The sequence below is a fragment of the Balaenoptera borealis genome, assembly GCF_965194805.1.
Source record: "Balaenoptera borealis genome assembly, chromosome: 1".
NCBI lineage: Eukaryota > Metazoa > Chordata > Mammalia > Artiodactyla > Balaenopteridae > Balaenoptera > Balaenoptera borealis.
The window spans coordinates 133,559,074-133,567,455 of record NC_138860.1 but is presented as its reverse complement, the minus strand read 5'-3'; positions in this window follow the sequence as shown (position 1 = coordinate 133,567,455).

Here is an 8,382-nt window from a genome sequence, read left to right as displayed (position 1 = left end):
AGGCAGCAATCAGATTTCCTGCACATCTGACTTAAAGCAGCTGGCTTCCTGGGTTATTTATTGTAGATAAGGAGTTGGTTTTCTGGGGAGATTGCTGCAGATGGTAGGTCAAAGGTCTATTTTTATATATGGTCTATCCATTGCCTGAGCTTCTGGTGAGCAATAAGTAACTACCATTTTATTAGTCAGAATTCTCCAGAGAAACAGAACCAATAGGGGGTGTGTGTGTGTGTGTGTGTGTGTGAAGAGAGAGATTGAGAGAAAGAAATTTATTTCAAGGAATTGGATCATGTGATGGTGGGGGGCTGGTAAGTCTGAAATGTGTGAGGCAGGCTGGAGATTCACCTAAGAGTTATTGCAGTTTTGAGACCAAAATCTGCAGGGCAGGCCAGCAAACTGGAATCTCAGACAAGTTTTCTGTGTTGCTGTTTTTGAAGCAGAATTGCTTAGCCTTCAACTGATTGAGTGAGGCCTACCCACCTTATAGGGACTATTCTCCTTTACTCAAAGGCTACTGATTTAAATGTTAATCACGTCTAAAAAATATCTTCACAGCAACATCTGGACGAGTATTTATTTGACCAAACAGTTGGCATTATAGCTCAGCCAAGTTTGTGGATAAAATTAACTGTCACAACCATGCTCTAGGCAATTTCCCTTATTGCCTGAGAAGGCACCATTTTGTTTATTAGGGTTTAAGAAGCTTATCTACACTTTTGGTTATCTGCAAGTATGTCTCCATTAACATGGTTCACACCGAGATGATGATTCAGTGTTTAAACACTGCACCCCACCCCTTCCCACTTCATAATACATCTAGCTTTGTAGAGGGTAACATAACTGGACAGCCACATACCGATCAAGTTAGATGAGGTCAGGCTTCCAGGACACTATTTTTCACTGAGTTGCTTTATAAGGCACATTAGTCAAAATTCAGTCCTACCTTGTACATTTTCTTTTAGTTTTTTAGTGAGTTCTATTATAGGTAAGGTGCATAATGTGGTCCTTTATTTTGGAATATTGTGCCAAAGACTACTAGCTCTTAGATGTGAGGGGTAAATAAGAAAGTAACAGTGAAATCTGGAATTAAAAAAAAAAAATTAAGACATCCTTTTTAACAACAGCATAGCCTTAAATGACCTGAATTCCACAGAGGAGCCAGGAAACAGTTGGGAACTACAAACTGATTTTACACAAAATAGAAATCTAACACCCTGTATTTTTGTAAATATAATATGATCACTTAATTACTTAAGTAGACCTAAAGAAAGTTTCAGGAAAAAGGGAATAAAGCTTGTAATGCACTTTAGAAAAACACAAAAGGGAACACAAGTGCTTCATAAGAAACCTCTCTTAGGAGACCAATATCAAAAGAAATAAGAAATATGGCAAACATGATTAAACCGAAGTCGTCAAGGGATAACAAAAGTCTTATTAGTAAAAATAAGAAAACTTCTCTGAGTAATTATCCAAAGACAAGTAAGTATTAAAAAAAGAATTTTCGGGGCTTCCCTGGTGGCGCAGTGGTTGAGAATCTGCCTGCCAATGCAGGGGACACGGGTTCGAGCCCTGGTCTGGGAAGATCCCACATGCCGCGGAGCAACTAGGCCCGTGAGCCAGAACTACTGAGCCTGTGCGTCTGGAGCCTGTGCTCCGCAACAAGAGAGGCCGCGATAGTGAGAGGCCCGCGCACCGCGATGAAGAGTGGCCCCCACTTGCCACAATTAGAGAAAGCCCTCGCACAGAAACGAAGACCCAACACAGCCATAAATATAAATAAATAAATAAATAAACAAATAAATAAAAAAGAACAGCAAACTTAAAAAAAAAATTTTTTTTCATCTCCACAGCAAAAGAAACTCTGATTCCATTTGCTTCATAACACAACTACAAACTTAGAAAAAAATTTTTTTAAAATAATTTATTCATTTATTTATCTAATTTTGGCTGCATTGGGTCTTTGTTGCTGTGCGAGGGCTTTCTCTAGTTGTGGCGAGTGGGGGCTACTCTTCGTTGCGGTGTGCGGGCTTCTCATCACGGTGGCTTCTCTTGTTGCAGAGCACAGGCTCTAGGCACATGGGCTTCGGTAGTTGTGGCACACGGGATCAGTAGTTGTGTAGTTGTGGCTCATGGTTCAGTAGTTGTGGCTCGTGGGCTCTGGAGCGCAGGCTCAGTAGTTGTGGTGCACGGGCTTAGTTTCTCCGCAGCATGTGGGATCTTCCTGGACCAGGGCTTGAACCCGTGTCCCCTGCATTGGCAGGTGGTTTCTTAACCACTGCGCCACTAAGGAAGTCCCAAACTTAGAAAAAAAATTATGCAATGTAATTGCTTTGGAATAGAAATTGAAGGTTCATTGAAGAAAGGATTGCTGTATTTCTTTTTCTTAATAACCACATTTGATTAAATATTGACTTATTGCTCACAAAATCAATTTAAATTTGTTCCAGTGAGAATGGTCAGATACTGCAAATAGTCCTGATCTTTTGAGTAGTGTGCCTCTGACAGAACACATATAGCATAGCCCTGGGGAATTAAAGATTGCTGAGTTCATTACTAATTTTACAATACTTCATATCTCAGTTTCTTCAAATAGAAAAAAGTCCAGACCTATTTTTGTTTGTTTGTTTTTGTTTTTTTCTTTCATTTATTAGCTCAGCTGTTCTCACACCTACCTGTTGAATTAGAAGGCACAAGTATAAGTCCATCTTCTATAGAGAGGAAAGGAAGATTCAGAGTGGTTAGGTGACTACTCCATATCACATGGCTAATAAAAATAACTGGCAGAACCAGGGCTAGAACTCTGCTCTTCTGACCTTTCATTTCATTGTTCCAGTGCACCATTCTTAGTCCAGCAGAGAGAATTCATAAGCAGATTAGCAAACTACTCTCTTGATATTGCAAGGGTTGTTATTAGTTATTAGTTATTAGTGTTTAGTTGGGAAAGGGAATAGGATGTGACTCTCTAGGATGGACATGTATTTTATTCACATAACTCACTTTATTTTGAATAAAAGTTTGGCAAAGTCTAGCTTTGGCCTGCTTCTCAAGGGATGGTCTCTGCAATAAATGCCCTGTAGATGTGGGTCAAGCGGGCTGGACTTTTATAGTCCTGTATTAGTCAGTCATTAGTTGTGGAGTGGGGAGGGGGAGGGGCAGGGAAGGTGGTGGGGATGGTGGGTGTGGGTAACCTCCCTGGTGAAGTGGCTCCACCCAGCTGAGGCAATTCTCTAGAGAAGGGTGGATAGGAGCCCTGGCCTGGCAATGGGGGTCCAATGGGTATTACAGCACCCACTGCAAAGTAATGTCATGCCTCGTCCTTTTACATTGTTGATGCAGATAATCAATAACCAAACTATAACAAGGATAAGAAAGAGTTTTATTTGAACCAAATTGAGGACTATAGCCTGGGAGACAGCCACTTAGATAAGTCTGAGGGACTGCCCCACAGAAACATGGTTTTCACACAGCCTTATACCTTGTCACAACAAAGAACATCAAAGGGTCAGGTTTCCAAAAACAAACAAACAAACAAACAAACAAACAGATCAGCATGTACCGGGTGAGTCAGTATGGCCTTGACACCTGGGAAAGTGGTCTTATCATCGAAGGAGTACCTGCATTGGTGTCCCAGGACTGGAGGCATTTAATCTTTATTTTTAATAGGGACATTCTTTATTTGTGGTCAATGCACCCTTTTCTTTAATGATTAAAGCAGATGTAAAATGTATGTTTGATAGGCCACAAACAGGCTGTTTTAGTCAGCATAAAATTCAAGTTATATCATATATAAGCCAGAGTGACTTCCCCACACCTCAACATGTGAAAATTTCTTCCATTAATATCTAACAACCTCCAAGTTAGTCTAAAAAATTTATTGTGGCTATAATGTGATTATTACACTATGACAAAATTGTTGCCTGACTTCTTTGCTTCCTTTCTTCCTCCTTCCTTCTATACTATTTTTTCTTTTTTGGAAAAATGATTTTTTCTAGCGAATTTAGGGAATTAGAGGGAAAAGGAAATTTTTAAAAACAGGCTTCCATTACGGAAAAGTAAAAATTAGACTTTCTGAGTTCAAAACCCAGGTCCGGCGCTTACCAGCTATTTGACTTTGTTTTGAGCAACTTATTTAAATACTCTAAGATTCAATATCTGTCCTCATCAGTAAAATGGAGATAGTAGTAATGGTTGCTTCGTGGAGTTCTTATGAGAATTAAGTTACATAATGTTTGTAAAGCACACATGCAGTAGGTGCTCAGTCGTTGTTAGCTGTCCCTTTGGCTCAATAATAACCATTGTAAAATTTCTGTGTGTATGCCTTTGGGTTCTTTCTCTAAGTTATACAGATGGTGTTTTGCATATTGGAATCATGGCAGATAAAAACTGTCCCTCCAACTCCTGTTGTGGTTTAGATTTAGAAACTGCTGTTGTTACCAAGTAACAGACTGGTTATCGAGGTTGGAGGGAGGAGGGTTTTCATTTTAGTCCAGCGACAATCTGCTTCATCCAACTGGTGTGAGGATTTTGTTGTTTTTGTCTTTGTTTTTTAAATTGAATATTGCAGAAAGAAATGCCAGAGAATCTGGCTGGCCCATATGTGATAGCTAATAATAATGGTAACAGAATATTATGAAAATATAAAGCAAGCTTAGAAGTAATCATCACCAAGTGGCAACAATGATAATTGTAATGTGGTGGAAAGGTTTGAAATTGTTCTTGTTTTAAAGGAGCCAAGAAAGGAAATTCACTGTTATAAATTTTCCATGTTGGATGAATTTATAACATGGATGTTTAAAAACTATTTAATGCCAAGCATCCTCTTGTGTTTTTGATTCTCAGAAATCAAATAGCATTTGTAAAAGGCAAAATAACCAAAATTGTAAAGAGCGATTTTGTTAAGCAATTGGAGTGGCTTGTTGTTGACTACCTGGCACCCATCTTACCTTCTTCAGGCACAATATACCCTGTAGAAAGCTTCCCTGTCCCTACGATTGATTAGTGGTTTAGTGAGGAGCTCTAGCAGTGAGCACAGATTAACTAACCTAAACCAATGCACATATCTGGTCTCTTGACCACAGTGATGGTTCCAGATGAACACCCAATCTGAGCTAGACCACTTAGAATGAATCTCAGAATCTTTATGGGAATTACCAGAAAAGATGCATTCTCATTCCCTTGTGACTTGAGCCTGAAAGTGTGTAATGTGGAGTTGCGATAGCCATTTCACCACTCCGAGGAGAACACCTATCTGAGAATGAAACCCCATGGAGAAGGCATCTCTGAGAGATGGACAGAAACCGGGCCCTGGTGATATTCTTGAAACGTGGATCCAGTTATCCCAGAGGCTAGACCTATGCTTGTACATATCAGTCACAGGAGCTAAGACATTTCTTTTCCTCCGCTCCCTCCTTCTCCCCGTCCCCTCCTCCTTCTTCTTTTTCTTCCTTTCTTTCTTGTTTTTTTTTTTAAAGCCTGCTTTTCTTTTGTTGTCTTCTTGCTGGTACTCCTCTTAACTGAAAGAGTCCCATCTGATATTGAAATGAAGGAAAATTTACTTAAAATGGGTAATGGGAATCTTACCCATCTTCACATTTTTGTTTTTACATGTTGTATGTAATATTACCATGTTTACAGGTTACAGGTTTGATATTGTATTATTCAGAGTTCTCCAAAGAAACCAATCGGGTGTGTGTGTGTATGTGACCCAGAAAAAGCTGATGTTGCTGTTCAACTCTGAAGGCTGTCTGCCTTCAGAATTATCTGGATAATTCTTTCTTTTTCGGAGGAGTTCAGTCTTTTTTTTTTTTTTTTTTTTAAAGAATTTTTTTTTTTTTAAGGCATTGTTTACTTTGTTTGAGTTCAGTCTTTTGTTCTAGTCAGGCCTTCAACTGATTGGATGAGGCCTACCCCACCCACATCATAAAAAGCAATCTGCTTTACAAAGTACACCACTTTAAATGTTAACTCATCCAAAACACCCTCAAAGAAACATTCAGAATAATGTTTGATCGAATATCTGGGCATCATGGCCCAGCCAAGTTAACACAACATTAACCATCACAGATACCTAATAATAAAAATTAGAAATATTTTTTTAGCTATTCTTATGTGGTAGGAACATGGCCAAGCTTTTTACAAGCATCATTTAAATGAATTCTCATACAATTGTTCGAGCAGGTGCTATTACTGTCTTTCTTTTTATGAGGAAATAACAGTAAAGGAAATTAAACTTTAAAGAAACTGTCTAAGGCCATACAGCTAATAGATGTTAGAGCCAGGACATGAACCTAGCTTGTATGATTCTAAAGCCCATGCTCTTAATAGCCAAGCCATACTGCCTTTCAAGGTTACCAATTTGTTTGCTGCACTTTGGTCATTTTCAGCAGAATACTCTAGCAGCATGTTGAGTAAAACAAAGTCCTTGACCTCAAAAATTTAGTGAGAGTTCAGAGAGGTGGACAGTGTGCTAAATTATGCATGGGGTGCTATGAATCCATAGGGCAAGGACACCTAATCCAGTCCTGGAGGACCAGGGAAAACTTCCTGGAAGTAAAGGTATCTAAGTCGAATCCAGAGGGCAAAGTAGGTGTTAGCCAGATGGATAGGGTTGGAAGAACATTCTACAGCATAGCTAGAATTCAGTTTTATCACTGGTCAAAATTAGGGATAGAGCTCAAAAAATCTTTAAGATCCCTTTTGTATTAGTTTTCTATTGCTATCATAACAAATTTCCACAAATTTAGCAGCTTGAACAATACAAATTCATTATTTTACAGTTCTGAGGGTTGGAAGTCTGATATGGGTCTCACTGGACTACAATTAAAGTAGTATCAGCCAGACTGTGTTCCTCTCTGGAGGATCTAGAGGCAAAATCATTTTCTTGCTCAACTGGAGAATTCAGTTCCTTGCAGTTATACCACTGAGATCCCCATTTCTTTGCTGGCTGTCATCTGAGGGCTATTAGCTTCTTCAAATTCCTTGGCTCATGGCCCCTTTTTTCCATCTGCAAAGTCAGCGACAGTGGGTTGAGTTTCTCTCATGCTTTGAACCTCTCCTTCCTTTTCCATCTCATCTCTCTGACCCAGTTGGTAGAGATTCTCTACTTTTAAGAACTCATATGATTAGATTGAGCTCACTTGGATAATCCAAGGTAATCTCCTGTCTCAAGGCCCTTGACCTTAATCATGTCTGCAAAGTTCTGTTTGCCATGTAAGGTCACATATTCTTGGGTTCTGAGGATTAGGACAGGGACATCTTTGGGGGACCATTATTCTACTTACCACAACCTTCCAATTTTAATATTTTCTTATTTTGTGAGAATTAATAATAAAAATAAGACAGAGAAAATTTGTAGATGTAGCACCTTGGTTTCTAATTTTTAAAATAGCCTACACCTGTAGGTACAATTTCTTCCCTGAGCAGGAGGGAGAGGTCATCACCTAAGGTAGCCCTAGGTACTTCTACACACTTGGAAAGTCGTCCTCTTTATGGGAATATTCTAGAAGTCAAGAAACAGCTGGGAGAGGGATGAAGGTTCTGACTAATGGGTGAGATCAGTGTTGTATCTTCAGGTTTTTCTGGAAAGATTTACGGCCTGTTTATGTACTCCCTAGTTTGGCTTCTGGTCTTCAGGTTGCTGAATCAAGTGAATTATGTTTCAGATTGGTTATCCCTCACTAAAGTTGGGGTGATGATCTACAACACTGCTTCCTTCCCACTCCCAGGTCATGGCCTAGGTTGACTGGGTCTTTAGATCTTCCTCAGACCTTGGTGGATTCCTCCGTACTCCTCAAACCTATAATAAACCAGGACCTGTACTGAGCTGGATCTAACCTGGTGATAGGAGGGAGCAGTGTGGTTTAGACAAGCATCCCCATTGTGGTGGGAGATAACTAGTCTGAAACAATAAGCTTAATTCTTTAACCTGGATGCCAGAGACCAGATTTCCTAAATTCATGGAAGAAACAGGTACATATGGAGAGGAAAAATTAGAACCTTGAGATCCAGACATCTCTCCACTGTCACATTCACCCATCTGCTGGAAAATGTATTATCTGAAATATAGAACAGGAGAATTGTGCTAATTCCAATTAGCACAATTCCAATACAATTATTATGAACTATAATTATTTTAACTTGCAAGACCACATGTTTTGTAATACTGTGAAATATGATTAATATTAGAAGTCACATACTATCTCTAGAATATATCATACTTTTTTTTCAAATATAGAATAGTTTACAAGTATGGACTCTGGAGCCACATGACCTGAATTTGAATCCTGGTTTTACTTCTCATGTGACTTTAGACAAATTACTTAATCTCCTCTTTGTTTTCTCATCTCTAAAACAGGGATAATAATGGCACCTACTTCTCTGGAT